Raw genomic sequence first — 21,095 nt, forward strand, 5'->3', positions numbered from 1 at the left:
AGAGATGTTGGTATGACAAATGTATGTGGCAGCGTTTTCATTTGAAAAATCGCCATAGTGCAACAATATTATAAGTCTGATCAGAGAGTTCGAAGGGGTGAATCAAGAAACTTTCTTGCAAGAGATTTTTCAGGTAACACTTCTTAATATTTCGACATATATGGCATATCTTGTACAAGGTGCAACGTAATATTTAGAACAGACAAAATGCACAGGATCCGTCCGCCTTGTTTACAGCCCACACCTAGTCAGCGTAGCACTTTATAATTGAAAAATTGCAGCAAAACCTGCTACAGCACAAAAAGCTTACTTTCAGACTGTGTAGACACAATGCGATCTTCGTGCGTAATTTTTAATGTGGAAACCGAGAAGTTCCGTCAGAAAACACTAGTAAAAGAGGCATTTATTATACGAAAAGAAAGAAATACTGTCGGCTGGAAATGATGCTTGACCTATAACAGTGAGAAGAAGCGTGGTTCCTCGTTATCACTAGCAGGATCAGGCCGCGCGCGTGGCTTGATAAAATCATAGTCCTGGAATTTGGGTGAAATTCACAGATTTACACGTGGTTCTACTCCGGGCACTATTCAAAGGCTGCAAATAAAAAGAGCTATGTAATTACAGGCACTCTACATTAGCCAGGCCTGTTTCAGTAATATATATACCGCGTGATATTGCTTGGGTGATATTGCTCCTTATAAAACTTATAACATGCGCAAAACAAATGCACTCACCATTGTAAGATCCATGCTCCATGCGATGTGTATCCGAGTTCATCCCACATCGAAGACGGTGGCCACGAGCGCCAACTTTTTTTCTAATTGTTGTTTCGCCTATATTAATTCTAACACTCACAAAACTTCGTGGCCACATTGCTGCGTATTTCAAGATGTAGGCTTCTCAGTAGGAATGACGACCGCAAGCGAGCATTTTTCACGAGAAGAGTGCGCTGGCAAGAATGGACAAGATGGCAAGCACTCATGCGGTGTTGCACCCAGTCGGCGCGCTAGCGACGCATAGAAGGAAAGAGTGAAAGGAAAGGGTGAACGAAGAATATGGCGTAAACGCCACTTTCCCCCGCTGGACCTAGCCCGACCGCGTTTTGGGGTGGAAGCGACGGAGGGCGACAAGGAGGACAATAGTGACCCCGCCGCTTTCCCCCATGCTTCCGAGAGCACCCAATTCGACACAGCAGCTTATGGCTGTCTGAACGCTTGACTGATAGCATTGACCAGGCTCATGTGGGTGCGTGGGGGAGAGGCAAGTGCGGGCTAAAGGACGGAAAGCTAGGCCGAAAAAAAAAATCCGGAATGCGCCGTGCCTACTAAAGGCAAAGACAAGAGGTTGTTGACACGCAAATGCCAAAAAGTGCAATTAACTTTTTTTTCTGTCAGGGGCATTCATACAAGGAGCTTACTACACATGCACGAACAAACAAATATCTTAGAATAGGAGCATGATGATTATGTCGCCGCAACATGCCATGCATGCTAAACAAACAAACAAAAGTTTCACTAATACATACGCGCTCCATCTCGATGCAATATAAAACGGTTCCATCAGCTCTGAGGCACTGTAATTCTCGATTCTCCTCAGAAGCCTGACCCACCAAAGCCACGGAGCGTACATGCAAAATATACACTGCGCAGGCAAATTCGCAATACTGTTGCTTCTTATGGAAAGCTCATGTTCTTATTCACGATCAATAAAGCAGCGGCTAAATTTATGCGACTTCCCATGCTTGCTACGTGGTACACTGGCTTTTCTCTTTAGGGGACGCATTTCGGTAAAGGAGAAGTGCAAAAATGGCGGTGTACCATGCATGGAGTTGACATGGGAGAACATATTTCTGGTTCCTGCGCAGTGTGCCTGTGATCAGTGCGTTAGTTTTCAAAACACGTTGTTCAATCTCAGCAAGTCGTAGAGCACTAAAACCGACAAGGCGAAAATTGGCTTATTACGGACCAATGTCCTCCAAAGAAAGCCAACTAGTAACCCATACTGGCAAATCCATACGAAAGTCGGTCCAATAGTTCCCGTCTTGTTGAACGGCAGTGCCAATATTGTTTACTGACTGTGTAATGTGGGCCAACATTGGATCTCTATCAGAATGGCACCGCCAATATTGTTTACTGACTTTGTAATGTGGGCCAACGTTGGATATCTATCAGAATGGCACAGCCAACATATTCGCCACGCTGTTAACCTTGGGCCATCATTGGCCCAGGAATCAGAATGGCACAGCCAATATTGGAACTACGCTGTTAATCTTAGGCCGTCATTGGGCCAAGAAGTGCCAATATGTTTCCAAAGTTGGCCCAACCTGACGTGCCGCCTGGGAAGACTTCAATTAGTTTGCAACTACAAGTTTTACGACGTGATGTGTGGAGATGTCATAAATGTCTAGCAAAATAGTTATATCGCTTTCGAAATTTTTCACACCATGCATATATGGCTTTATGGATAGGCATAAGGAGTGGCTGGGGTGTGGCTCCACGAAGCACTGCTTAGATTACCAAATTATCAAGCAAGTCTAACAAAACTGGCATTCAAAAGATCAATCGATGACTGCAGTGGTAAAGCATAAATTCTACAGCAGCTGTAGCCAACAATATCCATTATCACCAAAATGACAGAACATCAATCAGTGTATGTAAGTGTAGTTATATACATATGCCAGTTGTAGCACTACCATCTGAGTGGAGAAAGGCATACAAGTACAGCATCCTTTGCATATGCTCATTTCACATGCATTGTTCACCGCTCTTTGGCATAGCTTTGTCATAAGTCATCTCATTTGTATACGAATGTAGCAACTTTCATGAAACGTGGACTGGTGCAATTGACACAGCACTGCATACAGCACAGAGAACATGATTTTACAACACTAACAAAATACAGGTGATAGCACCCTTTGCTCAAAAAGAAAAGTACCAGACATGCATGGTAGATCAAGCAGGAATGTGAAAATATTCCAATCCTTTGATGAGGAAATAGGCTGTCCCTCTACTTGGCTTTATCCACACACACACGTACTCTCTCCTATTAGAAGCATACTTACACCCCACAACAGAAAATGAAAATGTAGGTTTTTAAAGATGCCATAAAATGGCCAAACAAAACACACGGTTCTAACAGAACTATCTCCATTTCGAAAAAATGTGGGCAAGAAGTTGAAAGCTAAATATGACAAACATTAAATGCCGAGTACCAATAAGAAAAATGTGGGTGTTCTACATGAGTTGCATTGCAAGTGCAGAGCCTACCTTGCAACATCAAAGAGACACTAAAGAGATGTAATGAATCAGCTTACAATAAAAAGTATCTTTAAGAATTAGTTTCATTTATTTTGCGGCAACAGCTGGGGTGATTAATACAAGATAAAATCATGATCAATTTTTTTTTCACACCGAAACCAGTCAGTGTGACATCATAGATCGTAAAGCATTTTTTTCGCATTTAAGCCATTGTAATTAGGCAGGAGTTAAAATTTCCTGAATTCAGTCATTGGCTCTTTTGGAACACAATGCGTTCATTTTTACTCGTAAAGATTTCATTAAGCGTGAGCAAATGGCATCAAAATCTATAACATCATGCCAAGCTAGTGCAACAATTTCAAGACAGCATCGCCACTTCACATCTTTTCAGGAATACACAGCATCTTCTCATAGTATGAGTGGCTTTGTTCGTAAGATGAGACTAAATGTACGTCCTTCACCCCCCAACTAATTTCATTACAAGTACGTTAGTCAGATAAGGCACTGTTATTATGGAAGCACGTCTTGACATTTATCATTTACTTTGTGTTGTTTACCTTTAAGATACATCAAGCCTAATCATGCTGAACAGCTGAATCAGTTTTTCTCTTGCCTCAGCACTTATCCCGTGGCTTACAGTGTAGCATGCTTGTTTTGGCACAGCCTACAGAGACTGACATGCTTATCATTCCAGTAACTTCAACATCTTCCGTAGTGTTGATGGGCATTTTTAAAGCCAAATACCTGCATTCCACTTGGTGGCCCTCAACACGATACTATGACATGCTTATCGCAAATAGTGCAATTATGCAATTACACTGCATTAGTGGTCCACTTAAGTGATTTGTAAAAATATGTTCATTAGCGTAATTTCACAACTACAACGTTTAAACTGCAACCCTCAAATTAACAGAATCATTAGTAATGAAAGCAGAGAAGCGCACCTGTTCTCCTAACAGTTAGCTCTGCTGACCGCTTTTCAAGTCGCCTTAAGTTTTCATTCACAAACAAGCACGAGTGACCCTTGCCACTGTCACAATGATCTTATTCATGAAGGCTACCGAAGTGGGGTTGTGATGCTTTTAATTTTTTAATTCAAGCTCTAATGTGAAAATGCACTGAAAGGAACATGGGGCAGATTCATTTTGACAGCTCGCAGAACTCCAATGTGCCATTCAAGGAACCTCTCGGTCCTGTGGAATAAATTTGGGAACCCTTGCAACGTAAACGGACCCCAAAATATGAAGAGAAAAAAGGATCAACTACAAAAATTAGGTGTGGCAGTAAAATCGAATGCTAAACTACAGTGCGGAATTTATAGATACTACTGAAGTTTCATAAGCTGTATCCTCAGTTGAGATATTAACCATTACCTGGAAACTGTTCAGGCCTCTGCTGCATTATTTTTGTTGATTTCAGTATTTCGAAGGCACATTCTTGTGCGCTTTACACACATTCTCTTCTAACTTATTTGTATTGTATTCAACACCCAGATCACTTGTAAATGGCTCTTTCGTTACAACAGCAAGCCTTCTGCTGTGCTAGCACCGATTGGCATTGAAGTGCGCTGCAGCACATACTCATCCCTCTTGTTTGTGCAGGATACCACTTCACTTGTGTGATGACGGGTTGGTATACATGTGTGATAAGCAGCTCGCTACGTGTTTGAACCCTAGTATTCTGAAAGCAGCAAGGAGATTCGTGGAATGCAGTTGCTGTAGAGTGTTTTCCTTATGGATCTTCCATTCCACAGTAGCTTTAGACACTTTGTTTTTGGTAATGACGAACGGTTAATTACCAATACAGCTAAGCTCATTTTTCTCTTTACTGTCCCTTCAATCCCTTTCAATCTTGCTCGGCAGGTCACAAATGAACATCTTATCTTCTTGCACAAAATCTATACACAAACAACTGTCAACAATTTCATCAGGCAAGATCACGTCGCGCGTTCCATCACACGAAAGAAAACACCCCTTTGTGTGAGGAGGAATGGCACGAACATCTGCTATAATTACTGGTCTGCAGATAACATAGCAGCAGCCTGTCTCCTGAAGCACAAGTATTTTCTCAATTCGTGCATAGAACCCAGCATATGTCCGCACAAAGGTCGTATCAGATTTTGAAGGTCTTTTGAATCCATTGCTGTGGAAAACTTGCTTCTTTTGCACAAATCGCTCATATTCCACAGCATCGGACACAGCCACTCCACACCGACTATACAGTGCATCCTGCTCTTCAGCACTGAGCACTGTCTTCTTACCTGTGCCCAACAGTGATAAGCCATCTACACACAAAAAGTTTTTCACAGGTGAATATTCAAGAAAGCCATTGCACAACCTTTTTTCTTCAGAAGCTAGAAGTGGACTTGCAAGTAGACGCTGCAGCTGCTGAGACATGACGACTCGTTCTACAATTTGGTCCGGAAGGCCCTTTGCTGCAGAAATCTGCCGCACAATGGTGCCATTTCCCCCTTCAAACACGAAGGCAGAATGTGCCCAAAGGGGCCCAAGGGAACGGGCACAGTTTCCAATGTGGAGGAGTGTGTGGACAATATATGTCATGAATACCACACCATATAATGCTTCACACCTTGACACAAAGTTCTTGAGAAGAGACTCTGAAAAGAAAAATCGTTTTAAACAGGGCATGGCTCAATTTGTTTTAAATATTTGCACGTAAACAATGCCTAAAGGCATACACATGTACTCTCACACTGCTCGACATGAAAACATCCCTGCAGGGTTTGTGCACTAAAACCAGTCTGATATTTAGAAGGAATACACTGCTTTTCGAAAGTTTAACATGTAGCCTCAGCAGTCTCGCCATAAGCAACCCTAGCTTTTGTCATCTAAAGTGCAGTCGTAACCTGACCAGCAAAGAAGAAATTTCAACATTTCACGGAAATTTGCTCTGCATTGCAGGGCCAGCAGGTGCATGGCTTATAAGAGAAAACAAATAAGTGAAACAACAAATATGAGCGCAACAGACAAGACAACTGCTCTACACAAAGTTAGCTGTGTTAACATATACAAGCACATCAAAAAAAGGTGCAGAAGACTCATAATAAATTTCTATGACATAAAGACATAACAACTACTGCGCATTTTGTTTCGGAAGTAGTGACCCAAGATTCCATAAGCCAAGATGGACAGTTCTGTAATATTTTGGTGCCTACAATAATAGCCTTTCCCCTAGAGTGTCATCACAGAAACGTTCACTCCAGTTAGGACAAGTGCTACAAATCAACTTTCGTTGATAGGTGAGCTAGTTCCACAATAACTTTAGCAATTATTGGACAGCAACTTGAAGCTATCCTGAGAACATGTTTGCTTTTGTCACCAAACAAAGGCTCAGAAAGGTCTGCCAGCATATAATGGATGGACACTCCAACACAACTCTGCATATGAACACGCACGGATCGGCTTCTCGCCTTAGGAATCTACATTACCATTGAAGAGCTGAGGATCGCGGCCCTCATGTCTCAACAAGAAAGTTTGTAGGAAGGTGCTACATGGCTTAGGGTATCCCATGTGGCCACAGTACAGCAATAAGGAACTACCAATATCCGTCCCCAAATCCACACCGCGCCTGTGCCAGAACATGAATGCATTGACACCTTATTTGGGACACATTGCAGCTACAGGAAAAGATAGTGGACAGTGCTGCTACAGCTATTGCTTACCGAGCTACTGTCCCCCATACAGGCACGTTCCTCCCACCACTGGTGCCCCTCACTCCCCAGGATGCCCTAGAACACCAGTGTAGAGAAAGTGTACCTCCCACCACACGTTCACCTAAGTATGGGCGTCTTGCGCTGGAGTTTGAGGTATAGTAGCGGCGCCTGGTGGCGGCGCGGGAAACGACATTTGGGTCGTACCCGCTTGGGTCGTATTAAGCCCTGGCTGTGACAAAGCACGTTTCTAGGCCGAGTTTTGCGTCGATTCGCACTTCTTTCTGCCCTGTTGCGAGTGCGAAAAGGCTCGTCACTTCTCACAGACCATGCCGACCGCGCTGCGAGCTCGCCGCAGCCTATAGTTTAACGAAAACGGACTCTCCGTGTGCCGTAATGCTGGGAGCAGAAGGAATCGGTGACGCCAATCCGGAGAGACCTAGCCCAGCCTCGAAAAGCAGTCACCGTCATTACTTCTGCGTCGTGGGCTGCCATGAACAAGAAGGCCTGAATCCCAACATCAGATTCTACCGTTTTCCTTCAAGGCCTCACGAAGTGGAGCGACGGGCGCGCTGCATAGCTGCAGTTCGTCGCGCTGAGTAAGCGAAACTTCGCGCCATGCTGACTGCTTCGCCTGTCTTGAAGCTTGCTTGATTATCTGCGTTCTAAATTTCGGTTTTTTGCACCTACAGTCCCGACAGCAGACCGACATAGCAGCAGGCATGGCTGGCAATTCACGATTCGAGACCCGGCCACAGCGATTAATTAACAATTCGACCGATGCGAAGTGGTGAAGTGACCAGGTGTGTGCAAATGACCACAAATGGTCGGGCTGATTCGGTGACAATTCACTACTCCACTACGAGCAGCACAAGTTAGAGAGTTAAATGTGCTCATACTTGACCTCAAGCCAGCATGTTGAGGCAGCGCAGCAAGGTAGTATTGATTACAGCAGATCGATGTTCGAGCGCTGTCATTAAAAGCTGCATCAAGCGAGCTGCGCACGAGCTCGAGCTGCAGCGCGATTCGCACGTACGTGCGAGCTCATATGCATTGCATCAGTTATTACCATTTACTAAAAGGAACAGATGGCCGCTACTACAACGCAGGCATAACTACTTGTTTAGCGGCATGCAGTCAACAAAGATTGCAGGAAGCCCGCCGTTTCGCGGCGCGTACGATCGTGCGCTCGAGCAGTTCGTACATCGCGACGCGTACCGTCGTGTTCTCGAGCAGTTCCGTACACATGATGTCTGCTTATCGCTGCTGTGAATTCATTTATAGCAAGCATTTCCTCGCGTTTGTGCGCCTGAATCTAGCAGCGTGCAAACCTTACCTGAAGTTCCACTTCGTACGCGACTCGCTTCACTTGCGATTGACACTGCGCTAAAACTTCGCCGCTTGATTCTTGAACGGCGTACATGTATTCGGCACTGCATAATTTCTTGCCTTTACGCAGCGTGCCACCCCTGAAAAAATCTTCGGCGTCCGATATTTGCTGCAGGCCGTGATACAACACAACCGAAAGTGGCGGGTCCATATTGTAAACGTGCTTTCCGAAGCAGACGACCGAGCTTGGTACGACCCATTTTTGAACAGAGGGCGCTTTTTATCACCTTTTTCGCAGCGCCCCCTGGGCAATGCAAGAGCCCCATAAGGGAAGCATATGAGTGGTACTGCCCGCAAACGAGTACATGCCTGCACCTACGGTTGAAACTTGCCATCCACCTACCTCATGGCATGCGTGGGCTCTGGTCCGAGATGTGGAGGCCAACCAACTTTCAGCCACATTCCCTGGGAATGTGAGCTCGGATCACGAAAACTTTTTACGCCTCACATTCTAGTGCAAAGCTGTGCAAGAAGATTGTCATAATGGTGTTCAGCTGATAACAGCATCATTCTTAATTTTTCTTTTGTACGTCTGTGTGCAACTGCATGCACTTGGTATTGTTGACTGTAGTTAAATGTCACTGTTGACACTGTGCTGCTGTTTCGGTTTTAGACACCCTGGACGGACTCAACGCAAAACTTTAAAAAAATGAGGGAATCATTTCCTCGTTTGATAAAAGTTCAGGGAGAGCTGCCGGCGTCACGCAAGCACAGAGTGAGTATTTCTAAGCGCTATAATAATATGACAGTCTAGTCATTACTCGGCCATTTTATCTCGGTACCACCACTTGCATGCTGTTTATGTGGTGTTCAGAGTTAAGCAATATACCAATGAAATACTTGTGTACTAAAAAAAATTGTGCAGATACCATTTGCTGTGAAAATCCATGTTATGCAAAGCATTTGGCAAGGTGCCTGGCTATCCAGCATTGTTTGGAGTTCCACAAAGGGAAGCCTGGTGGACGAACATGTTTTTTGTAAATTGAGTAGTGTGTGGGGGCAGTGGGCATGTATCTGTGTATGTGTGATAGAAGCATGGCGATAACCGTGTTAAAAGGATCATGAACCAGCAATGGCATGATCGGCCATTGCCGGCTATTTGCCATGACCTTACGACATGGCGATCATTGTTTTCTACATAGAGGTAGTGGGTGAACTAATTGAGAGAAGCACTGATTTTGCCATGATCAGGGACCGTGTTATATAATCCTACATACTTAAGGGTATGTAATGCAGGGTCTGGAAAATTATGGCATTTGTATTCCGGCAAAAAAATGGTAAAATATGATTAGCCGAGGCAGTCATGAAGTTAGTGCAATGCTGCATAGTTTCTACATAGTGTAAGCTGCTGCAAAAAAGTACTAAGAAAAGTAGGCCAGTCCCAGAGAAAGTACAGTACAACAAGGCATCTATAAGTTTGAGCGGTCGCAGTGAAAGAAGATGAGGCAAAACATGGGGTGCAGGCGCCGAGTGTTTCAAGAGCAGGCTGGCTTTGAAACTTAAGAGAAGCATGCGTGTGATTGTGGCCTAACGGTTAGAACACCAGTCTGCGGTGCTCAATGGTAGAGGTATGATTCTACCACTGGTCAACCATCTTCTTTTTATTAAAGCAAGGCGAGTCACAAGCATGCATACCTAGCTACTTTAAAGTGTGCTGAATGAGGCAAATAGTGCTTCAAATTCAAGTATGCTTATAGGATTTCATCTATAGGTATTTACCTTGAGGGAGCATTTAATTTTTGCTCTGTTGCTTATCCCACCTCTGTAGAAGGAGCCAACGCCACGAGAAATTAAAAAAAAAAACAGCGTGTTGCAGCCACAGAGGCTCTCCATGAACGCATTGGGTATGAACAGAACATAAAGGACTTTTCTGGAGCCACGTTGTGTGCCAAAATGGACAGGAGTACACTGCTCAGTAGAATATAATGATGCATCTTATTTTTTTGCACTGCTTCAATTTTCAGGCCAGTGAGCCACCAGAAGACGTGGTGGCTGAACTCAGAGCAACTATTGAAAAACGAGCAACAGAGCTGCGGAAGCTCAAGCAAAAACTTAAAAAAGGAGATGAGTTAAATAAAAAATTAACTGCAGCTCTGCTGGATAAATTTGGTGAGTACATAATGTATTTCTCAGTAGCCTTATCACCTTACAACAAGAAATAGTGGCCACATTAACAAATTAGTTGCCTGGCTTGCTTCTACAATTTGGTGCTTAATGGCTTATATTGAGTTTTCCCATGAGCACTGTACAGCATTAGCACACTTTCCAATGATGTCGCGCTGCTGGTACTTCTTTTCAATTAATAAGGATATGCTCCTGCTGGATTGTAAAGAAAATCATTGTGGGCAATTTATTAATTCCCCAAGTACATGGGGATAATGAGCTATTGTTTTATAATGCCAACAAGGCGCAGCACTGCCATCCATATTGTCCATGCATTCATAAGGGATGAAATTACAATGGTTTCACAGATTTACCAAACATCATGTTGTTCCACTTGATCAAGAAAAGAAACCGAGGCGCTTGATCTTTCTTAATGACAACCAGAACAAGCTAACAGGCAAACAAGCCAATGAAGGCATACAGGATATTTTTGCACGCTAAATGTACATGTAATGCAATGGCTGTTAGTTCGGTCCCCACCAGGGGCGCATTGTTTATTGGTCTGCTGAAATTTCCTGAAAATGTCAATGTACATTTTCCTCTAACCTGCTTGTTTACTTTTTGCAAACATTGATAGCTGCTTACAGGTTTTGCAAAGCCACTATATGCGGGGACCTCATGGGGTGACTTAATTTTAGTTGTGAAATGCATGTGTGACCTCGTCTCTTGCATGCATCTGCAATAGAATTGGCTAGCAATGGAACTAATACACCTAACCCTCAATATAATAAAGCCACACTTGCAGCGAAAAATGTAGTTACATTGTGAATTTTGGTAATTTGAGATTTTGAAGGTCTTTACAGTTGTAAAAATAACTTCCCAAATTGCTAAAACAGTCCAGGTGGATAGTACCGCATCAGCAAGTACCGCATTTAGTTGATTCTAACGCGCCCTCAATTGTAACGCACACCTGTTTGCCGTTACCTAAAGAAAGAAAACTCCTTTACAGAACTGCATACCTCATGCTTTCATGCATAAATACAACTTTCTCTCATTTGGAAAAAATGATGTACAATGAACCAAGTTATTATGATACCGGTTTTAAAAATATATTGGTTTAACCCTGAGAAGCTGCTGCACTGTCAACTTTTGTATGTTTTCCATGGTGAAATAACCCGCTTACTACAATGTCTCGGTGCCGCACTATCGTCATCGAGACATTGAGATCCCACAACCTTCGCATCCGAAGGTTGTGGGATCGTTTTCCGTTTGCAGCCAGTTGTTTTTTCATCCGCTTTCATTTCCATTAATTTATTCTTTCTTTATTTCATTTATTAAGCACAAGTAATTTCCCCTATGTTGTCTTTGGTGTCAGTGTTTGTTGGCTTTTTATGAGAAAGCCACTCAGTGACACTAACACTGTCTGCCGACTAGTTGGCCAATCACTGGTGTCATGTCTCGTCGTTTTCTTGTCATTGTCGGTATAAAGTTGGTAGCATGAACAAGCCTTGAGACTAACATTAAAGCAGCATCCAGTATATTTACAGTACAGTTTGCTGCATGATAGCGATATCTCATATACCGCCTTTACCGAACACGAGACGAACTGCCATGTGCTTCATCTGATGCAGTTGTCGACACCTTCCCAGTTTTGTTGACCAGATTACACGTCCCACTTACCTGATCTCTTGCAGAAAAGAAACTTGCACCTGATGTTTGTTACCAATTTTCTTTAGTCCATGGTCCATCCTACGTGTGTAAGAAATAACAGCAATTTCTTCTTTTTTTGTTTTTTTGCTGCTATGGGGAAGTGTCTATATTTATCTTGTTTACAAGGCCTTCACAAAAATAGTAGTGGATTTAGGAAAACCACCTTTCTTTAGCCGGCTTAGCTGTCGCTGAAAAATTAAGTTGGCAACATGGTGATAAGACTTCCAAGAGCCAAACCGAAACACGTTGCAGCTAGCTACAGTTGTAAACCGTTTATTTGGACCTCACGGGAACTGTGGAAATGTCCGAATAAACAGGCGTCCGAAAAAGCAGATTAAGAAAAAAAAAATCCTTGATTTCCACGCACTTGTTCTGGCACGGCAGTAGGCTTGAAGAAATCATGAATGCGCTGTTGCACGCTGTTCTGTTTACACACAATCAGATAAGCCTGAATCTTGGAGAGGGTCGTACGGTCACTATAGGTGGCTGAAAGCAGTCACTGCTTGTACACGCTCTGCATGCGAGTGGCAGCATAGCACATGGTACGTCATCTTCCGACTCATCTCCGGCGGTGCAGCAGAAACCTGTCGAATGATCTCGCCCCTCGTCGAGTTCTGCGCATGTCAGTACAGCAGTGTCAGCAGCTGTAAAACTCAAATGAGACGGTGTCCGGAATCGCAATGCAACCACTGCGCAGGTCTCGGCAGAATATATTCGGCGTCAGTAGGGAGCACATCGGTAGGCGTCAAATCCCAGGCCTCCCGGAACCCGCTTGCCGGCATTGCCCATCGCTGTCTGCGCCATTAAACACTTGACGCGATGTTTACGTATGCCACGTTGGATCACCGCAACCTCGACACAGCACACAAAGCAAACATCACCATGCCGTCACGCCGACACCAGTTGCACAAACGAAAAAGGTGGCCTACTCGCAGCATCGTACGTGAAGAAACAAATCAGCTGCTGGATTGTCTTGACATGGCTTACTAAGCTGAAACCGGAACTGCTGTAGAGCCACTCTATCCGGGCAGAAACGATGATGAGCGGCGATTTGCAGTAGCGCCACTTCGTGGGGCAGCAAGAAGGCTCCGTTCAATACAAAAATCATCATCATCATCATCATCATCATCATCAGCCTGATTACACCCACTGCAGGGCAAAGGCCTCTCCCATACTTCTCCAACTACCCCGGTCATGTACTAATTGTGGCCATGTTGACCCTCCAAACTTCCTACAAAATGTCGTTCAGCAAGTCGAACCAGGCAGCGGTGAGTCCGTGCATGGTGCTCTCGATCGAATTCGCCCAAGGAGTGTCCGAAAAATCAGACTAGAGGTTCCAAGGTGTCCGAACTTTCGGCAGTTGTTATACATTATGGTCTATGGGGAGAGTGGTGGTGCCGCTAAGCAGACCGAATAATCGAGCATGTCCGAATTTTTGGAGTCCGAAAAATTGGTCGGCGACTGTATGCCTCTTTATACTAATTTGTAGTGTGCAGACGAGTAAGTCAATATTGGTTTGTACTGCTCACATTTGGGACATGTAATGAATCTCAACTTCAAATCTTAAGGCTGGTTAGCGCACTCAAAATTTTAAAAAGCAGCATACATGCAGCATGTTTAGTTTTGGCTCTTGGGAAGTCTTGTCACCTTGTTGCCGATTTAAGTTTTTCACGACAGCTAAGCCAGCTATAGAAGGACAGTTTTCCTAAATCTACTATTATCTCTATGAAGGGCTTGTCAAGAAGAGAAAGACAATCGCCCAAAACAGCACAAACAAAAAATAATTGGCCGTTACTCCTTACAAACACCAGATGTTGGACATGGAGTGAAAAAAAAATGGTAACAAATATCGGGTCTGAGTTGTCTTTTCTGTGAGATCAGCTAAGTGGGACGAGAAATCTGGTCAACAAAACGTGGCAGGCATCCACAACTTTGTGTGAGATGAAACGCACATGGCAGTTCGTCTTGTGTTAAGTAGTGGTGGTATACACGGTACCGCTATCATGCCGCAAAATGTACTATATACAGACTAGATGCTGCTGTTACAAATTCTACAGGCTCAAATCTGGCGGCACATTGTAGGCACTGCCAATGCGGCCCCGATTTGCCAAACCGCAATGCCGTTCAAAAATGGCAAGCTAACATGCCTAGAGAGAGCTGAGGCATCGCATGTACATAGATTCTGCCTCGTGTGTGAGCCAATTTCTGTTATACTGCATCGCAAAGAAAAAGACATTTTGAATGTCCTGATTTATTGGTACGCACCACATGACCAAGCATTTATAATGATTTGTCGATCAATAAACTCGGTTGTTAGTTCGCATTCGTCATCCATTCCTTGTCCCATGGCTGCACATATATATGTAAAAATGTTTACAAGGGTAATAAACACTGGCCACCATAGAATCCAGCCAACATCAAACAAGGCGAATAACCATCTGATCACCAAGCAACTGCGGCTTGTGGATATGTCTAAATCCAAGAGTGGACATCATTTTCTAGTAGCAGATAGCAATATGAAAGAATGCATGCAAATAACCTCTGCATCTGTCGACATTTCAGGATTTACCTTTCAGTTCCAAGCACATACATCAGATGGCTAAAAACTTGATTAAAACTGTGTCGCAAAAATACTTTTGTACATTGCCTAAGAAATACATGGCTTTCAGTGGAACTAAAATCAGTAAATGAAAATAGCTTGTTATGTTGAGGTTTCACTGTGTATAAAGCTCTTGTCAAAGCAAAATGTTTTTCACAGTTTGTTATGATTGTGCAGGAGTGCTCGAGTCCACCACTATGGACGAAGGCGGCAGTGGTTCATCAACCACAGCAAGGATGGGACTTTCATGTGAGTGAGCTTTATTCTTTATTTAGTGGAGAAAACACATCAGGTACTTTAACTGGTCAAGATACAAAGCAAAAGGCCACTTACAAGATATTTTTTCTGTGCACGTGTCTGCCGATAGTTTTGAGTGGCCAACCTCTAGAGACAGAGGAGTGAAGCTGGTGGTGAGGGAGCATCTTTGTGGCAATTAATTTAGAGAACATATTATTTGTCAACTATGGTTACATTGAGGCAGGGTATAACTTTCTGTTACATATACTAGTGCAATAAATGCTTTGCAGAACACTGCTAAGTATGCACCGTTATAGCGAGTATGCACACTATGCAAGTTCGTCCTCATTCTCTTAGTATAGTAATTGCAACATTACAAGGTATACCTGCTGCTTAGGCGCACAAGTGTCTACACTCTAAAAATTTTAACACCCTTAAGGGTGTAAATGCCTTGTCCCATGGGTGACACCCTATTTGGGTGTATTGCTACACCCCAAGCAAAGGGGTGTAAATTAACACCCCTACAAAGGGAAGGGTGTTAATATGACGTCACCTTGCCTATGGGTGTAAAACAAACATCCTTTCTATATGGGCGTAACACAGACACCACCCTTTCAATATGGGTGTAGCATGGACAACACGCTTCCAAAAGGGTGTTATCCCTGCAAGTATTTTAGCATTCACTACGGCCATATAGTTAATGGACAGACTAGCTGTTGTGAATGCTGCCTAGTCTTAGCTATGGTACTACCTTGTTCAGTATGAGCCAGAATCTGTGAGACGTCGTCATATTGCGCTTCTGGACCGTCATGTGGTAGCATATATAACGTGCGATCCTTTCAGGCAAAAAAATTTAAGTTTCACGATCGCAGCAATGCACACACCCTATGCTTTTCGTAATCTTCCTCTGCAGTGATAGTACACTGCCGGCAGGATGCAGAACGCAATAACAACGCGCGCTGCACTAAGGACACAGGATATCCCGCACCTTGGTGCACCAGTACTTATCATTCCATGGAAACTGCACATAGCCAAAAGCATGATATTACATGCATTTCAGAAATAATTAAAAACCTCCACTTTTCTTGGTCAAAAATTTTCGCAGCAACACCAGCTCGACCAGGAGGGAAAGACACCACAGCTCGTTGTTGTAGCTCATATTGAATGCAATAGAGCGCAAGCAATGCATGGATTGGCAACGGTAACAAGTGCAGTACTACAGAAGCATACGTTTGCCTGTCAATCAGTTTTTTTGCCGTTTTAAGCACATATTTTATACCTCTATTCATCAAAGTTGCCATTTGTCTCCACAGGATGCTTCTACTAGTACCTTCGAATATACGACCTAAAGGTAGCACTGAAAGCCAAACAAAGTGGAACAAAGCTCTTCCACTTAGAATATTGTTTTAGCATTTCCAAACAAAACTACATGTGTAGTTGTGCATACTGTTTAATATATAAGCATGCACTATTTCCTGAAATGTATGTATGCTTCATTTACTGCCAGTGACCTGCTTATACCCAATATTTTAGTTTATTTTTCACCATGTGCTTGCAATGGACATCTCACAGGCATTGTAAGTTAAGCTACCAGAACAACAATCAGCTAGTCTAAGGTTATTTAATTGAACAAAATCATTGTAAAATTTGTGACGAAATGTCAGAAGTATTTATTATTTCATTAAGGAGAAATGGTTACATATAATGTTTGCACATTTTAAAAGTAAAAAGGAAGATAAGGAGTAAAACCATACATACCAGTACACAGACATAAGCAACGAATAATGACACAGGCTTGTTCAATTAAATTTTAAGTAGAAAAGTTTTTTAAATAACCTCACTACGAACGATCACATTTTCATTCGAAAAGCACTGCATCTTATTACAAAGTACAAAAATAACCCGCCACATAAGAAAGAACAAGTCTGAGTGTGTCTATGTGAACACAAGGATAGGAAGTTGGGCGAGTTGGTACGGTAACATCATCTTGGATTGTAGCGCGAAGTGACACGGACACAGAGTGGAAGCAGACAGCATGAGCGCTAACTCTCAGCTAAATTTTTATTGAAACAAAGAACACATAAATATGGGTGATTGCAAAAGAACCGCAGCATAAGAACATGACAAGGTATGAAGACATCAGTTAAACATATCAGGAAGTAGGGAAGTCAAAAAAGGAAACAACAAAAACACTACTTTAGATTAACACACGTGTTGTGAAAATACTGAAATTCGCATTCTAACAGAGACGAAGATGCCTGGCTAACGCAAGTCTCTCCTAATCATTTAATGTGGAATGCCTCGATTATTTCCCGTGTGGCTTGGCATTTGTGTTTTGAAAGAATTTTCGTGTCTTCAAACAAAGGTTTACAACCGCAATTGAAACGATGTGACGCTAGATGTGAAGCATTAAGATTGTTAAGTAAATGTCTGTGTTCTTGTGGTCGAATATTAATGCACCTGCCGCTCCGTCCAATGTAAGTCTTCCCGCACTCGAGAGGAATCTGGTAAACTATACCAGTGTTACAAGGCACAAAAAAGGACGCATGTCTAATGCCGCAATCACCTTTTCTTTTTTGCCACCCTGTTCAAGTTTCGTATTTATCATAGGGCACATGATAGACAACTTGCGGGGCCGAGAAAACTTTATCCACGTCATATCTATTGTCCACATTCCCTAAACCATGGGATAATCTATGTACATAGGGCACCGCAGCAAACCTTTTTTCTTTTTTTCTTGTTTCTTAGCGGGGCTTTTTATCCATTTTAAAAGCTTTTCGCAGGTTAGTAATAATAAATGCACAGGATAACTAGCCTTCTCGAGCCTATTTGTTGTGAAAACTTTGTTTCATATTGTGTGGACATGACTAGCTTACTCAGCTCTTAAGTTTGCCATTACTAACTCATGTCCACACAATATGAAACAAAGTTTTTCACAACAAATAGATAGGCTCGAGAAGCCTAGTTATCCTGTGCATTTATGATCACAAACCTGCGAAAAGCTTTTAAAATGGGTAAAAGGCCCCGCTAAGAAACAAGAAAAACAGAAAAATAAGGTTTGCTGTGGCGCCCTATGTACATAGATTATCCCATGGTTTAGGGAATGTGGCCAATAGATATGACGTGGATAACGTTTTCTCGGCCCCGCAAGTTGTATATCATGTGCGCTATATAAACACGAAACTTGAACAGGGTGGCAAAAAAAGAAAAGATGATCGCGGTGTTAGACATGTGCCCCTTTTTGTGCCTTGTAACGCTGGTATAGTTTATCATATTCCTCTGAAATGCGCGAAGACTTAAATTGAACAGAGTGGGAGGTGCATTAATATTAGACTAAAAGAACACAAACATTCACTTTACGACCCTAATGCTTCACATATAGCGTCACATTGTTTCAATTGCGGTTGTAAACCTTTGTTTGAAGACACAAAATTCTTTCGAGACACAAATGCCAAACCACACGGGAAGTAATCGAGGCATTTCACATTAAAAGATTAGGAGACTTGCGTTACACAGGCATCTTTGCTCTGTTAGAATGCGAATTTCAGCATCTTCACAACACGTGTCTTAATCTGAAGTACTGTCTTTTCGTTGTGTCCTTTTTTGGCTTCCCTACTTCCTGATATGTTTAACTGATTTCTTCATAACTTGTCAGGTCCTTATGCTGTGGTTTTTTGCAATCACCTATATATATATATATATATATATATATATATATATATATATATATATATATATATATATATATATATATATATATATGTATATTTATATATGTTCTTCGTTTCAATAAAAATTTTGTTGAGAGTTAGCGCTCATGCTGTCTGCTTCCAGTCTGTGTCCGTGTCACTTCGCGCAACAATCCAAGAGCATATGTGAACAAAACATGGCTAGTAATAAATAGTGAGAACTACAAAAGTTGAACATGAAAACTAGTAATAGTAAAGTTATATACTTCGCTCAGCTGAACTGTAAAATATTGCAAATATCACAGAGACAGCATTAAAACTGAGCAGGACAGAGCACTGACTGTTATAGTTGCAATATGCACACCAAATCTAGACAAAAAAGTCAAAACTACACTGCCGGAAATGGTGATCTCTCCAAGAGACCACTGAGGGACAAAAGGTATACTTTTTATAATTCCATCTCATAGATTACTGACCTAAATAAATTTGATACATGACCCCTTGTGTGTCACAAATGCCCTGTTCTCATTACCTATGCATGATTACCAGCCTTGGTGAAAGAATGACTTGCACTAATGCTTTGAACACCGGTAAAAATGCTGCTTGTTCTAAACTTTCTGTTGTGACAGCACACTTGTGGGCAGTTGTGGATGCAGTTGCCTATAGGGCTCAAACACCATGTTTTGGCTGCACAGGTACTGTTTACCGAACACCAGGTTCAAGATAGCTTGCATCTCAGAGTGTGTAGCCACACTGGTGACACAGCATTCTTTTTTTCACCTTGCCAGTTGATAAAGCCTCAGCAGCTGCAATCACTTGCGACTGCTCCTAAAGGTGCCATAAGGTCAGGCAGCAAACACAGATACCACGTAGCAAAACTTTCATAGTGCATTGTGTGAGTGGAGGTGTGTAATTTGTGCTTTAATTGGGCAGCACTGCCACTATTCATAACTATGCATTGCAGCTCCTACATTTCAACCACATCAACAAAATAAATTAGGACAGTTCCTTCAGTACGGTGGCAGATGCTCAGCTGCAGGCTTTCTAGAACTATGCATTATCTTCATACAGTACCAGTACAGCCTGTAGCACATCTTTCAAGCACTCCAGACAAGTACACCGATTGCACTGTACACAGAGCATCTGGTGTCCATTTACCTATAGAGGCAAGGTAGCCCCTATAACACATTTTGTGACAGGCATGCTGTGCACTTTGTCTCCTGAAATGCAAGTGCCATTTGATACTTCAGTGCCTGTAGTGTCATTTACATCTGACTGAATAATGAATACATAGTAGTAACATAAAGACGACAAAAAAAAGCCATCAGCCATCAACTGTGGGGCAAATCTGGGTGCAAGGTATTCTCTTATCAAATATACCTGTAGGCATTGCGACCAATGTGCTCCCAAGATGTATGAGGCATTAGTCATTGCGGAGCTGTGGGGACATGACAATCCTAGGATGATTATGTTCTTGAGGCTTTCTTCCCCACTTTCCATCTTTTGAAACGTGTATATTGTCATGAAAACAAAAATGCTACAACTGGCGTGTGATAAGTTTTGCGTCTTATTTCCTAGCAGCTCATTGAAACGAGCCACGATGACAAATTCAAATGCTGTTACCTCATCAGACATTCAAATTTCTTAAACACTAACAAAACCAGATAGGCATTAGAGTGAGCATCACCTAAATATATTACACTGATTTCAAGTTATTGCACCGCATTGTGCCAGGTAAAAATGTTAGAAAAATAAAAAATGGTAGGATTCTACGGCCAACTGTGAAAACTAAGTGAAGAAATCACTAAGCTTTCTTAAACGGGTTCAGAAGCTTTACAACTGGCAGTCTTGGTGATAGACACGCTGGTCGATGAGCAGCCATTCCACTGAGACTGGAATGTTGAGGGCTTCGCATGGAAGTCTGCGAGACACTGAAGAGTAGTTCTTGGTCAACATGAAGGAGGTTGCTTGCATACACGTCTGGGCCACCATACTGAATGCATGGTGTTACCAGAACTTTTTCTCCCTGCATTGTGGTAAAAAAAGCATGGTTGAGTTTAGACAATATTTAATATGTCAAAAAAGAGAGGTGAGGCGCGCAGACAGGACACAAGAGCAGAGAAGTCAACACGAATGCAAAAAACATGAAACATTTCATGAAATTGTTTTATCACATAAAATTTTGTAATATGTCATTAATTATGAGGGTTCATTACCGCAACATATTTGATATATAAGCAGGTAGAATTATCAGCTTGGTCAGTTTGTACAAGCTCGTTTGAGGCAAGAAATCGAGTTTCACAAAGACAACCTCAACATTCTTGATTGAAAAAGGAACACCTCAGATGACATGCCGTCCTGTGAATGGGAATTGCACAGTTCAAGAAAAACAAATTAAAGCTGGCACACCGATCCTGAAAAAAAGAATAAGCACCTGCTAC

The sequence above is a fragment of the Dermacentor andersoni genome, unplaced genomic scaffold (assembly GCF_023375885.2).
Source record: "Dermacentor andersoni unplaced genomic scaffold, qqDerAnde1_hic_scaffold ctg00000033.1, whole genome shotgun sequence".
In the NCBI taxonomy this organism is placed as follows: Eukaryota; Metazoa; Arthropoda; class Arachnida; order Ixodida; family Ixodidae; genus Dermacentor; species Dermacentor andersoni.